The following is a 14,359-nucleotide window of genomic DNA, read 5'->3' as shown; positions in this document are numbered from 1 at the left end:
TAAACAACCTGCAACTGGAACAGAACATCACGAACCATGAACCGGGTTACCCGTTTAATAATACTGTATAAACAATACAAATGTCACCAGCTAGCGAAAGCTTCACAAATGATTACATGAAATAATGGCGAGAAACGCGTACCGTTGCTTTCAGCCGCTAAGAGGTCCCTTGCTTCCTAACGATATTTGCTTGATAAAGTGCCGTATTAGTAAGTTCAAATGGCTCTGAGCACTATGGGACTTAACATCTAGGGTCATCAGTCCCCTAGAACTTAGAACTACTTAAACCTAACTAACCTAAGGACAGCACACAACACCCAGCCATCACGAGGCAGAGAAAATCCCTGACCCCGCCGGGAATCGAACCCGGGAACCCGGGCGTGGGAAGCGAGAACGCTACCGCACGACTATTAGTAAGTTTCATCTTGTTATTTGAAGTGCGTTTTGACGACTTATTCAACGCGTGAAATACACAAAACTACCAAAAAGACTTATTTTGAGAGATAATTAAAGGATACAAAAAATTGCTGGAATTCTGGGGCACTAGAGAATTTGACCACGCTGGTAACATTCTCTGCCATCCCTGGTACTGAAATCAAATTCCATCTCTGCTAAACAGTTATCGAGTTCTCAGTCACTGCAGAGGGCCGTTACAGGCGCTGCGGAAAGAATGTCGCAGGTCGCATCTAGAACACGCAGCAGCAGCGGATCTTGCAGACTTTGCTAGGCAGCGATAAGACAGTGCGTTCCACAACTTCCGCTGAGACGAAGCCTGGTGCGACGACCGCCAACAGACACAGCTGAATGAACGTCGACACAGCTGTTAGTGGCTCCATAAGCCCACTGCTGCTGCAGTTCTCCTAGTTTTAGCTGACCAGCTAAGGCGTGCACAAAGCAGTAAGATACTATGTGCCGTGGAGGAAAGGGAACGCTTCGGTACTAGTATCGGTATTAACTAAAATAATAAAGGGAAATACAGACATGTCTGATCAGAAATATCAGGACACCATATTACAAGGTGGACTTGACCGCTACGTCTCATGAAAGGTGTATCCGCCAGTGTAAAAGAAGACAGGAGGATTATGATATCAGTAGAGAAGCCGTAACAGCAAAGTGGGTCGATTAGAAGAATTCAGTTACTTCGAACGTGGACTAGTCACTGGATGTCACCTGAGTAAAAAGTCCATCACAGACACTTCAACCCTTCTAAAGCTGCCCAAGTCTATTGTTGTTGATGTGATTATGCAGTAGAAACGCGAAGGAACAACCATAGGTAAGCGAAGACTCGGTGAACCTCATGCTCTGACGAATAGGGACCGTCGGGCATTGTGGGGCTGGAGGGTGATTGTACACACACAAAAAAAAGTTTTGCATCGCCCTGGTCCCGTGAACTCTCGAAGATAGACGCTGACTGTGGATATTGTATCACAGACACAGTCCCTTTGACTGTTCAGAGTCGTCACTAAACCCGCCAAAGACGTTAACAACCATGCATGAGCTACGCCTATTAGACGGAGGGGGTCCGACAGCCGATCAGTTCCAGTCATTCCACCACGAAGGAGGTATACGGCTCGTGTTGTCTGTAGTTCAGCCGTGCCTAGACGGTCAATACCGCGGTTCCGTCGCGTCCGCATTGTTACTTTGTGCCAGGAAGGGTTCTTAACAAGGGAAGTGTAGAGGCGTCTCGGAGTAAACGAAAGTGATGTTGTTCGGACATGGAGAAGACACAGAGAGACAGAAACTATCGATGGCATACCTCGCTCAGGCCGCCCAAGGGTTACTACTACAGTGGATGACCGCTACCTGCAGATTTTGGCTCCGAGGAACCCTGACAGCAACGCCAACATGTTGAATAATGCTTTTCGTGCAGCCACAGGACGTTGTATTACGACTCAAACTGTGCGCTATAGGCTGCATGACGCGCAACTTCGCTCCCGACGTCCGTGGCGAGGTCCATCTTTACAACCACGACACCATGGAGCACGGTACAGATGGGCCCAACAACATGAGGAATTGACCGCTCAGGATTGGCGATGAGTGTCGCTTATGTTTTGAAACAGGCAATCGTCGGAGACGTGTTTGGAGGCAAACCGGTCAGGCTGAACGCCTTAGGTACTCTGTCCAGCGAGTGCAGCAAGGTGGAGGTTCCCTGCTGTTTTGGGGTGGCATTATGTGCGGCCGACGTATACCGTTGGTGGTCATGGAAGGCGCGGTAACGGCTGTACGATACGTGAATGCCATCCTCCGACCGGTAGTGCAACCATATCGGCAGCAAATTGCGGCCCCATCGTGCACATCTTGTGAATTATTTCCTTCACGATAACGACATCATTCGCCAGACATGAACCCTATCGAACATGCCTGGGATAGATGGAAAAGGGCTGATTATGGACAAAGTGACCAACCAACCGCTCTGATGAATCTATGCTGAATCGCTGTTGAGGAGTGGGTCAATCGGGATCAACAGTGCCTTGATGAACTTGTGGGTGACGAATACAGGCATGCATCAGTGCAAGAGGACGTGCTGCTGGGTATTAGAGGTATCGGTGTGTACAGCAATCTGGACTACCACCTCAGAAGGTCTCGCTGTATGGTGGTACAACATGCAATGTGTGGTTTTAATGAGCAATAAAAAGGGCGGAAGTGATGTTCATGTTGATCTCTATTCCAATTTTCTGTACAGGTTCCGGAACTCTCGGAACCGAGATGATGCAAAAAATTTTTTTGATGTGTATAAAAAAACGCATGAAAACGGAGGAAGGAATTACTCGTGAGCTCCAAAGTACTGCCAGTAGTCCAGCTAGCGCAATTACTGTGTGTAGGGAGTTAAAAATTATGGGCTACAAGAGTCTAAGAGTTCCTCATGAGCCGCACATTTCTCTAGTCACAGCCGCGCGGGGTAGTAGCGTGGTCTGAAGGCGTCCTGTCACGGTTCGCGCGGCTCCTCACGTCGGAAGTTCGAATCCTCCCTCGGGCATGGGTGTATATTGTCCTTAGCGTAAGTTAGTTTAAGTGAGGTTAAGTATTGTGTAAGCTTAGGGACCGATGACCTCGGCAATTTGGTCCCATTAGATCTTACAACAAATTTCCAATATTTCTGTATTCAGCTCTAAACGGCGCTTGAGGTGGCCCAAAGAGCGACGCCACTAGACAGTGGATGACTGGAAACGAGTGATTTGGAGTGATGAGTCTCACAGTGCCCCGTAGCAATCCGATGGAAGGGTTTGGGTTTGGCGAATACCAGGAGAACTTACCTGCCATCGTGTGTAGTACCAAGAGTGTAGTACAGAGGAGATGGTGTTACGGCATAGAGGTGTTTTTCGTGGTTAGGATGCGGTTATCTTACTGCGCTTAGGCAAACGCTAAATACGGAAGTATTTGAACATGTTGGACAGTATTATGTACTGCGTATCGCACAGCAACAGTCCAGAGACGATAGTCGTTGTATCAGTATGACAATGCACTGTTTCACAAAAAAACATCTGTGAGGCGATGATTTGCGGACAGTAACAAATCCTGAAATGGAGTGGCTCGCCCAGAGTCCCGACTTGAACCCGGTGGAAGAGCTTTGGAACAAGTTAGGAAGTCGACTTCGCGCTGTACCACAGTGTCGATTCTCACAATCTCCTCGGGTTTCAGCTCTTGAGGATGAATGAGCAACCATTCCTCCACAGACATTCAGACATTTCACTGAAAGTGTCGTCAACACAGTTCAAGCCGCCATAAAGGCGAAGAGTGGTCACATCCCATATTGAGTCCACTGATAGGTGTCCGACTACTTTTTGATCAGATAGTCTCGATCCAGTAAACAAATTTGTTTTCGGACCTGAAGCTGATCTTGTTCGAAAGGGAGTTTAGAGTTCGAGTACCTAAACTACAATACACACCATGATACGAAAATCTTCCAAAAAATATTATTTTATTCCTCTCCTATTTCATTCCATTTCCTCTCTCCAATTCGCTCGTTGTTAGTACTGTTATCATTATGGTTACAGTCCGAAAACAGGTTTGAAGCGCATTTGCAAGCCTCTTCATCTCTTCGTAACTGTTGCATCGCTACAGCCACTTGAATCTACTTACTGTAGCCAAGTCTTGATATCCCTCTACAATTGTTACTCCCCAGCACTTCCCCACGTTATAAAATTAAATGTGGCTCAGGTTGTGCTCTGCCAACCTGCCCTTTCTTCTAAACAAGTTTTGCCATAAATTTATTTTCTCAAAGATTAGATGCAGTACCTCTTCAGCAGTAACACGATCTACTCATAACGTTCAACGTTCTTCTGCAGCTTCATATCTCAAAAAAAAAATCTATTGAGCTCTTGTCTGTAGGCCTACAGTTATAATCCACATTTCAGAAATATTATTAGTATTATATTTATTATTATGATTATTGTATTTTTTCATAGCCTAATTAGGCGGTGGGTAGTGAGGCAAATTAGTACTCATTAATTGTCATATATAGCCTAAGATAAAGAAGAGAAGATCATTGCGCACTGCCAGAAAGTTTTCTTCTTAATGGGAACAAGGTTATACGAGGGCAATTTTTTCTTTGAAGGTCCGATTGGTCGCGAAATAAAAACCATAGTGAAAATCCGATTAAACTCGATGTAGATGTGTTTCCAGTGCCTCTTCATGACTGTCAGTTGTATAGTTGCATCACGTCGCATTCTTCAGTTCTGGGGGCACAGACAACAAATGAAAAAGCTTAGAACAATAGTCTTCCAACAAATGTGAAGAGCATGCTGTCATTCGCTGAGGTTTACCGCCTGATTTCACGCACCCCGCATAACATAATTATCATGCATGACAGCAAAGTGTGGGAATGTTGCAGGAACCCAACCACAGATGCAATAAAAGCGCTTCTGCAGTGTTTTAGATGGAATGTGTTTGATCACCCGCTATACAGCTCGGACGTGGTTTCCCCTGATTTTCATCTCTTTGCTCATCTCTTTCCATCTCTTTGGCTATGAGGGCAACATTTGACATAGATAGCTAGCAGCAGACCAGTGTTGAGAATTGCTGGAAAACACAGGCAGCTACCTTCTATGATGAGAATATTGGGAAGTTGGTACAACGCTACAACAAATGTCTAAATCGTCGTTGTGATTATGTAGGGAAGTACCTGAAAGGTATAGCTAAATTTTATAAATACATACCGTCGACATTTGCATTGTTGTGAACTATTGTCAGTATAATACAGATATAAAGATAAGTTGAGGAAGAAACCAAACGAAATGCAGTAAATCTCTAACGAGGCGCCAGAGACCGTGGGTTCCTTACTCCAAAATACTCAGAAGGTATTCCTGAACAACCTCTGAATGCTTGTTGGTGTTCTGGTCCACTCTGTGTTTGAAGTGTTCAGAACAAAAATATTTCGTCGTTTACGCGATGGATGATTAACGCCACCGTCGTTTGTTGTTATCGAGGGTCTTGCCGCAGTGGTAACACCGGTGCCCGTTATATCACCGAAGTTAAGCGCTGTCGGGCTTGGCTAGTACTTGGATGGGGACCATCCGGTTGGCCGAGCGCTGTTGGCAAGCAGGGCGTACTCAGCCCTTGCAAGGCAAACTGAGGAGCTACTTGATGGAGAAGTGGCGGCTCCGGCCTCGGCCGGGAGAGCGGTGTGCTGACCACATGCCCATCCATATCTGCATCCAGCGACGTCTGTGGGCTGAGGATGACACGGCGGCCGGTTGATACCGTTGGGCCTTCATGGCGTGTTTGGGTGGAGTTTAGTTTAGTTTTCGTCGTTTGTTGTTACAGCCCTTGATCTGTTATGTCTTTTCAATGGTTCTGTCGAAGGCCTGCCAGCTTGTACTATGTAATCGTTTTCCTTTTGTGCTCTTGCTGGATCTCAATGTACATAATACTGTCATTCCTGTTCTATGATCTCAATTACGGCAGTTTTAACAAAGATGTTTCACCTACTTGATACTTCTGTTTTCTTTTTGCGAATTACGCAAGCGACAGCAGTAAAGACGGATAATAATGTCTCCTTTCGACTTGTAAGCACATACTAAAAACGGCAAACACATGTTGCAGACTCTTTGTTTTATGTCCAGTAGACTGTTGACGTAATATCTTCGCATATGACCTTCTTCTTTGGTCAGTAACCTCAAACCTTTGCCGTACAAAAAACAAAATATCTTGGCGTAATTTTTAGAATCAAGTACAATACTCGAAACTGTTCTTTCACACCTTCTTCGTTCGTGGTATTCTCATTTGACGCTTCTTTTCTACGAACATATTTATCTGGTGCACTTATTTTCTTGTGTTTTTTTTTTCAGTTTCTTCACTCATACACCTTGTTTGCTTCTTCTTCGACGATACTGGTATACTTGTTTTATTGCCCATTGAGGAATTTACAAAGTTTTCACTCCATCCATCTTAATGGCCGTTCATTCCACTAATATTCTATGTCTGGTGAAGTGTTTAATCAGGAACGTCAACTTCGCTACTTTTCGCGAGACAGTGCACTAATTTCTCCTTGTTCTTGGGCTGGACTGTTATAGAAGTTCGATAATCAGAGCCCACATTAGTTTGTCAGCGCGCAAGTAGTCTTCTCCGTGAATTAAGGAGGAAAATACCGAACATTGTTTAGTTATAAGGGGCAGCGAAGATGGAAAAAGTAAGTAAATTGTTTAGTATTTCAAAAGTAATCGCCAAAATTGTTAACACATACGCCATTGTGAGACGGTCAGTGACTTCATGGGAAAATGTTTTAATCTCGTGGGCAGAGATCGGGCGTGTAACGGCTTTCCAGTGAAACTTTCGCAGCGTACTCGAAACATGTGGGAGGGTCCACATGTTGGCAAGGCTCTTTAGACTATGCTGAAGAAGTTTTGCTGGAAGGCCGTTACACATCCTCCACTCAGTCCTGATCTCTCCCCGTGCGATTTCCATATTTTTGGAGTCCTGAAGAAAAGCATTCGTGGCGGTCGATTTTCATCGGACGAAGTCCTGCACGGCGGGGTACAACTGTGAATCTGTAAGCAACCGCAAACTTTTTCCCATGACGACAATGACCATCTCACAATGGTGTATATGTGTTAACAGTTGTGGCGATTACTTTTGAAATAATAAGCAGTTTACTTGCTTTTTTTCCATTCGTCTCATAACTGGCGCTTATAATACTTACAAAATTAAATACACTATTATCTGTGCTGCTTCGGCCATTTTGGGCTTATTAATTGATTAAGCACCACTTTCCAGTCCAGGCCGCGAATTATCAAGCTCTCATCGGGCGTTTTGACGTCACAACTCTTAACTATACACGACACTTCTGTTCACCATGGACCTCAAAACTAGTCTCAGTCCTGGTCTGAGAGTGGCCGTACTCCAAAAATTACTACAATGCACTTTTTTTCCTTTACATTGGAAATAACGCCATACAGTCAATCACACTAAGGTATGAACCGTCTTTTTTCCACAGAATAGTGAGTGTATCCGTGTTTTGTCGATGACTGTGAATAGTGCCTACGAAGTTTAGTGTTATGTTTGTGTTGTTATGGATAATTATGAAATCGAGAAATCAGTAAGTAAAATAGTGCAGTGGACTCATATTACACAAGGCTGGGGTGCAACCCTATCCAACGTTGGGTTTCGAGTTGTTTTTATAAATCTCTCTACGTGAATGATAGGATAGTTTCCTTGAAAATTCCTCCGCTGATTCCTTTCTTCCCCTTCTCCAGCAGATCCAGAGCTCCAATGACACCGACGTCGACGGGACGTTAAACAGTAGCTCTCATTCTATTCTTGCAAGCAGTACTAGCTAAGCAGGCAATCAACTTTCTCTACGCGACGGACGGATAACCTTCAACATATTGAAATGGTTTCGAATTTAATCCCGACCACTGGTTGAAATAAAAGCAATAGGAATGTGGACATGGAGAGCCACAAAACATTCTAAACCGAAAGAAAATTAAATGAACAAATACTAAAAGAAATTGAAGAGAAAATTTTATGAACTTGATACAGAGAAGAAAAATGAAATTAATTGTACATCTAATTAGATGTAACAGCTTCATAAAACAAACATGTTTACAGGAAAAATACTGGGAAAATATCGAGAGACAGGCCCAGAGTATTCATATCGCTATGTGTTACCAGTGGAATGAACTACAGCAACTACTACCAAATGGTGCAGATGGTGAGAGAGAAAGGATGGCTGCATCAGAAAGGTGGTAACCATGGTTGGTAGGTTGTCAGGAACTGTGCTATCATATCTCCACCTCTCAGCGGCCAAACGCTGATGAAGAAAATATTATTTCACTAACGGGTTTCGAACTGGCAAATTCCGGGCCGATTACAGCTCGAATTGTGTGTGTTGTGATCTCAGGTATGGAAACTGGGAAACATTAGGGAAACTAATACACGGAAAGTCATCGAATAAAACAGAAGTAATATCCGGCGTTCCCCAAGGAAGTGTTATAGGCCCTCTATTGTTCCTGATCTATATTAACGACATGGAGATAATCTGAGTAGCCGTCTTGGATTGTTTGCAGATGATGCTGTTATTTACCGTCTTATAAAGTCATCAGATGCTCAAAACGACTTGCAAAATGATTTAGATAAGATATCTGTATGGTACGAAAAGTGGCAATTGACTCAAAATAAAGAAAAATGTGAAGTTATTCACATGAGTACTAAAAGAAATCAGCTAAATTTCGATTACGTGATAAGTCACACGAATCTGAAGGCTGTAAATTCAGCTAAATACTTAGGGATTACAGTTACTAATAACCTAAATTGGAACGATGACATAGATGATATTGTGGGTAGAGCAAACCAAAGACTGCGATTCACTGGCAGAACACTTAGATGGTGCAACACGTCTACTAAAGAGACTGCTTACACCACGCTTGTCCGCCCTATTCTGGAGTATTGCTGTGCGGTGTGGGATCCGCATCAGGGGGGACTGACGGATGACATCGAAAAAGTACAAATAGGGGCAGCTCGTTTTGTATTATCGCGAAATAGGGGAGAAAGTGTCACAGACATGATACGTGAATGGGATTGGTAATCATTTAAACAAAGGCGACGGGACCTTCTCATGAAATTTCAGTTTTCTCCTCCGATTGCGAAATATTGTTGCCACCCACCTACTTAGGGCGAAATGATCATCATGATAAAATAAGAGAAATCAGGGCTCACACAGAAAAATTTAAGTTCTCGTTTTTCCCGCGTGCCGTTCGAGAGTGGAACGGTAGAGACAGCTTGAAGGTGGTTCACTGAACCCTCTGACAAGCACTTTATTGTGAATAGCAGAGTACGCACATAGATGCAGATGTAGAAACTATGTTATTTCTTTCACGGCGTTAAGTCGTCTGAAAGAAATACTAAAAATTCGCTTTGATGAAAGTTAGGTGGTATCTTCTCCTGTTTTTCATGGCCTTCTTCCGTCTCTTCACTGGGTCGGCACCTTAATCTGGATTTGGCAGTGTTAGTGGTAGACGATGGCCGGATGTCCTTTCTGTCACCAGGGAATTTCTATACCCCCTTTGTCTGCGTCTAGTATTATCCCATACGATAGAATGAGAACGTTTTCGAAATGTTTGCGAATCGTGTAACAGAGACTTAACATGGAAACTAGCCCGGTATTCACCTCGTCGGTTGTGGAAAATCGCCTAAAAACCACATTCAGTCCTGAAGGCACACCGGCCCTCGTCGTTAATCCGCTGGTGCCGACGACGGCGCGTCTACCCGGATCCCGGAAGCCGCATGTCAATGCGCGCGGTCATGCAGGCTGTTCGAGAGAGGTAAGTAGTGAAACGGATACGAAAGTCAGTGACTAAGGCTGACATTATGCCTTGTATTTATAATTCTTTAACGTAGACACAAATAAAAAGCGAATCACCATATCACGGGCCTCATCCAGTTAATCAATACGTTTTCCTTTCCACTTAGAAATTTAGGTTAGAGATAGAATACCAATAAGAAAACACACATTCTTTCTTGTTATATTAATGAGTGGGTCACCAACCATATAAAACATAACAAATAAACTGAAATAATATTCGATTGTTCGTAACAAGTAGACAATCCATTATTTTTTTTAGCATCAATCGAGTTGTGTTAAGTTGGTAACCACTGATCTTAAAACAAAACAAAAAATAAAAAAAGAGTCAGTCATTTACGGTATCAATACAACTCAATTTAGGATGAATTTCGGAACGTCAAAGATAAAAATAATTTTCACATTGACTCTTCATCCCTCTTTAGCGAGCAGAATGGAGATTTATCTTTCTGCAAGACATATTCTTTGTTTTCGCATCACTGTATTCAATACATGAACCTCTCCTACGATATTTCTTAAAACGAAATCATAGTTATCATTTTTTGTGGTACTAACATGTCATTTTTTGAGAACAAAATACGTGTACTCTCGCTGCACTGTCTTGATTTTTGGAAGTAGCATGGTAGACGGAAGGCGCTTGTACATGCAACACTTCTGTTTGTGATCACGCGAGCATGTCTATTTTTGTCTTCCTTGTTCCAGTCTCGTGGACGTAATTAACAAGTTAACGACTGTTTCACTTGACTTTTCTGTCAACAGCCGTAGTGAGATTTTTGAAGTTGGCAAGCTTCAATTTCTTCGACACTGGTCATGAAGCGTTATTATACAGAATGAGCCAGAACTCCACTGACAAACTTTTAGTGGTTGTGCAGGGAAACCTCTTGAGAATTTTGGTATAAGGGATTGACGATCTACGGCGTCTCGTTAGTAATAACGTAATTATGATTTAAAGAAATGTATTCCCAAATTGCGAATGAGGTACCACAACAGCTCATGGAAACAAGACAGATAGATCATATCGTTGCATTTTGTACTGTTGTACACCATTCTCAGTGCAGTACAGATACAAAGCTAATTGGAACAAGAAGCTAAACGAATGCAATAGCCTCTGGAGACGGCGGGTCCCTTATACCAAAATACCCAGACATTATCCCTGAACAACCTTGGAAAGTTTGTCGGTGGGGTTATGGTTCGCTCTTTATATAAAACGTACTGCAAGTGTACTCGCAAACGTATGCTGATGGTGGAACAGATTTACCGCAACATTTCTCATTTCTTAAAAAATAAAAAAATATAAACTGGGTCTTGCAAGAAGGCGCATCTCCATCCATCCATTCATTATGTTTCAAGCTGAGGAAAACAAAGAAAAATAGTTACAAAACACTTAAATTTTATTTAAAACCGCTTCCAAGTTCATAGTGGTGGCCGATGGCTCCTTAACGATCTGTGTGACTGTGGTGTTTTATTTTCTCTCCCTATCTCTTTCTCTCTTCCTATCTCTCTCTCTCGCTCTCTCTCTCTTCGTTCTCAACTTTCTTCATACACGGCGTACTTCTGTAACATATATAGTTATATACAGGCAATATACAGAGTGCGAAAAAAAAACAACAAAACAATTTGACCAAAAGAGTACAGCAGAAAGACAGGACCAAACGATGTAATTTGAGTATAGGAACCGGTAGTCGCAGCTGAATATTTACGGCGCTATGCCAGAGTGAAACGACATACTTACGTTAATTAAGCGGTGGCAAGTCCGTGTATGTGAGCATACTCGTTTTTCACTTACTTTGACCTTTCTAGAACATATTGAAATATGAAATAAGGACATCCGATTGTTCTCATTTGTAAAGTGATCCATGGTGCGTCAGGTATTACGACACATGTGTATGTGATGATTTAAGTTTGCTTGCTCTCATCGTGACGGCTAGTTAGTACAAAGAATTTGTTTATGTATACATTTTCTGTGAATTACATTTCATTTTGAGTAAAGACGTTCACATGTCAGATTGCGATAACATCACTGTAGCGCCGAAAATGCGCAACTTCCTATACTCAAATTCCTTTGTTTGGTGCTGTCTTTCTGCCCTACACTTTTGGTCAAATTGTTTTTCGCACCCTGTATGTATATGGTTTCTTGTACTCCAGTTATTATCTCCAATGTGATTGTTGTTCTTGAGCAATTAAGTATCACCCGACAGAATTCTTTACGTACCCACCAGCAGTAGAGTAGGTAAAATATTGTAATTCACCTGACGAGTAACGCGCCGCGAATAAAATTATCGGTGTATGCACAGTAGAGAATGACGTTTATTTTATTTGAATCAAGGGCCTCAGATTTTTTTAGAAAGTCAAAGAGAATCTACTGCTCAAACGTCCTGTGGAGTAAAAAATTCCAAGGAAATAACATTACCTATCAGAATAAATTTAGTCTTTCCTTTTCATTTTTCACTAGTTCAATGATGAAGGGTTATGAAAACTACTGATCAGTCGGTATTTAGGTCACGTAACTGGTACAAGATTGTGTTATAAGCGGAATGGCCGTTTTATGAAAGGTCTCTGCATAGCAGCAACTCAAATACTTGTTTGTAAAAGTAGGATAGACCTTTCTGAGAGTAACTACAGGATTACAGACACAACTATTGAGTTCTGGTACTTGAATTACTGTGATCGGCTCAGTGACTGGTATAGATAGAAAAAACCCAAACAGTTCTTTTAAATACTATACTTCCGCATCTCGTATTCATTCGAGCGCTACAACCTGTAGGTATGAGCTTCTGGTAAAGAGTAGTCGTGTTCCCTTGAAAGAAAAGCGTTATTCGCTAACGACATTTCTTTTCCTTTCTTGTGATAGCGAACTGGAATGTCGACAGAATGCCGCCTCGGCGCTGGCCTTGAGCGAAACAACTAAAGCGATGACAGTCAAGGCTAGGCTTCCACGAACTCAGGACCGCCGTAGGAAGGGCATTCTACCAACTGGCAATTCGTTTCTTTTCAGACAAACGATTTACTTCATTGTCTTTTGATAGGACATGAGTAAGACAGTGCCGCCTTATCTACTGATGAACAGAGCCTTTTGTCGGTTATGACTGAGCAGCATATATTTAAGAACAAGAACTTGTGAAAATTGCAACATGTAACACATTCCAAACGTATATAGACTCTGGAATATCTCGATACAGCTCGCTCCAGGTTCAGAGAGCGACAAAAACTAACCAAGACGTGAAATTGTGTTCAAAGTCAAAAGGTGAAAATTATGCCTTCGTTTCCCAAGAAAAAAAAAATTAGTTCAATAAAAAATACGGTACGGTTAATTCAGAGGCAGAGAATGAGGCCGGCATTGGCACATTCATCTGTATTTGAACACAATTTCTGTGTGCTCGCTCCACCACAACGATGTTTCTGTTTTCCGTATTGTATGTAATGTTGATACCTGTGATTTGACGTAAACTCCTTGTGATGTAAGTTCTTTTACAGTAGATAAAGTGATGTGTTATACCGGTATCACTGCTTACAACTGACGTCACGACAAATAGTCCCTTAACATCAGAACATGACAGCAAATGCATCTTAATATAATTAGTTTCCTTCCTTCCACGTGCTTATGTTTTGATGTATCTGAATCCGTTGTCCATATGGTGCTCTATACAACCACTTTCCGCTTACAACAGCAAATTTCATTACAGCAGTACGTAATTTAAAACAGAGTTGCTGAACGCCGCCACTCAGAATTTTCCCACTAGCTATTTATAAAAATATGCAGCACGACTTTTCAGTTCTGAGCGCTATTATGTAGGCGTACTAATGACATGTGTCTCGACTTTTCCTTGTTTACGAATGATTAACATCAAATTGTTACGGATGTTATGAACTTCAGCACTAGTCACAGTTCCATCACATGAGCCGTGTTGTTAGGAATCGCTTGTTTAACTCGCAACCACACGAGGACTGTTCACGTATATTGTTAACAAGCTGGGCAGATGATTGAGGCGGAACATCTGTGACACATTACAGACTGACGACGATTAGCGAGTTCCAGCAAGGCGTCATAACGTAAAGGTAGTTAAAGTTCGATCTCTGCTATCGACTCACCTCGTCGCCTTATCAGTCGCAGCAGTGGCGGCAGCGCGTAGCGTAGTGTGGGCGCCGTTCTGCCGACGGACCGTTATATACCTCGCGCGCACCTCACCAGGCGCAACACTGCCGTTGACCGAACATTCTCTTCCTAGTGCGCTCACCTCGCCTTGCTTGTTTGGCAGCGCGCCAGCTGCAGGAAACTCGCTGACGCCATATTGGAAAAAAAGCCGCAGCGCCAGAGACTTTACGCTGCCGTCGCTCTGCCGTGTCGCGCAACCAAGGAGCGCTCACCTCGCGTCATGTTGTATCTCTGCCTATGGGTACATGCGTTGTGCGCGCATTGTGTTCGGCAACGACTATTTAATGCGTGTGTCCATGATGAAAAGTACAGGCAGAATGGGATAAAACTCGTTTGCTTTGACTAACGACGTCATATTTAAGTCATAGATGATAATTTGTTTATTTCTGAGCCATAGACAGTAAATTGAT

At 42.8% G+C, this 14,359-nt stretch overlaps 1 protein-coding gene across 1 annotated transcript in view; it reads right to left on the bottom strand.

Moving 5' to 3' along the window:
* The window catches only part of LOC126475462 (chitooligosaccharidolytic beta-N-acetylglucosaminidase), a 229,968-nt gene extending 215,898 nt beyond the window's left edge, over positions 1-14,070 (bottom strand). The window contains exon 1 of the mRNA XM_050103346.1: positions 13,886-14,070. The gene's annotated coding sequence lies outside the window, so the exon portion shown is untranslated. The remainder of the gene's footprint in view (positions 1-13,885) is intronic.
* Positions 14,071-14,359: the final 289 nt, after the last annotated feature.

This window comes from Schistocerca serialis, chromosome 4 (assembly GCF_023864345.2).
Source record: "Schistocerca serialis cubense isolate TAMUIC-IGC-003099 chromosome 4, iqSchSeri2.2, whole genome shotgun sequence".
NCBI lineage: Eukaryota > Metazoa > Arthropoda > Insecta > Orthoptera > Acrididae > Schistocerca > Schistocerca serialis.
The sequence above is the reverse complement of the archived record's forward strand: the minus strand, read 5'-3'. Positions and strand labels throughout refer to the sequence as shown.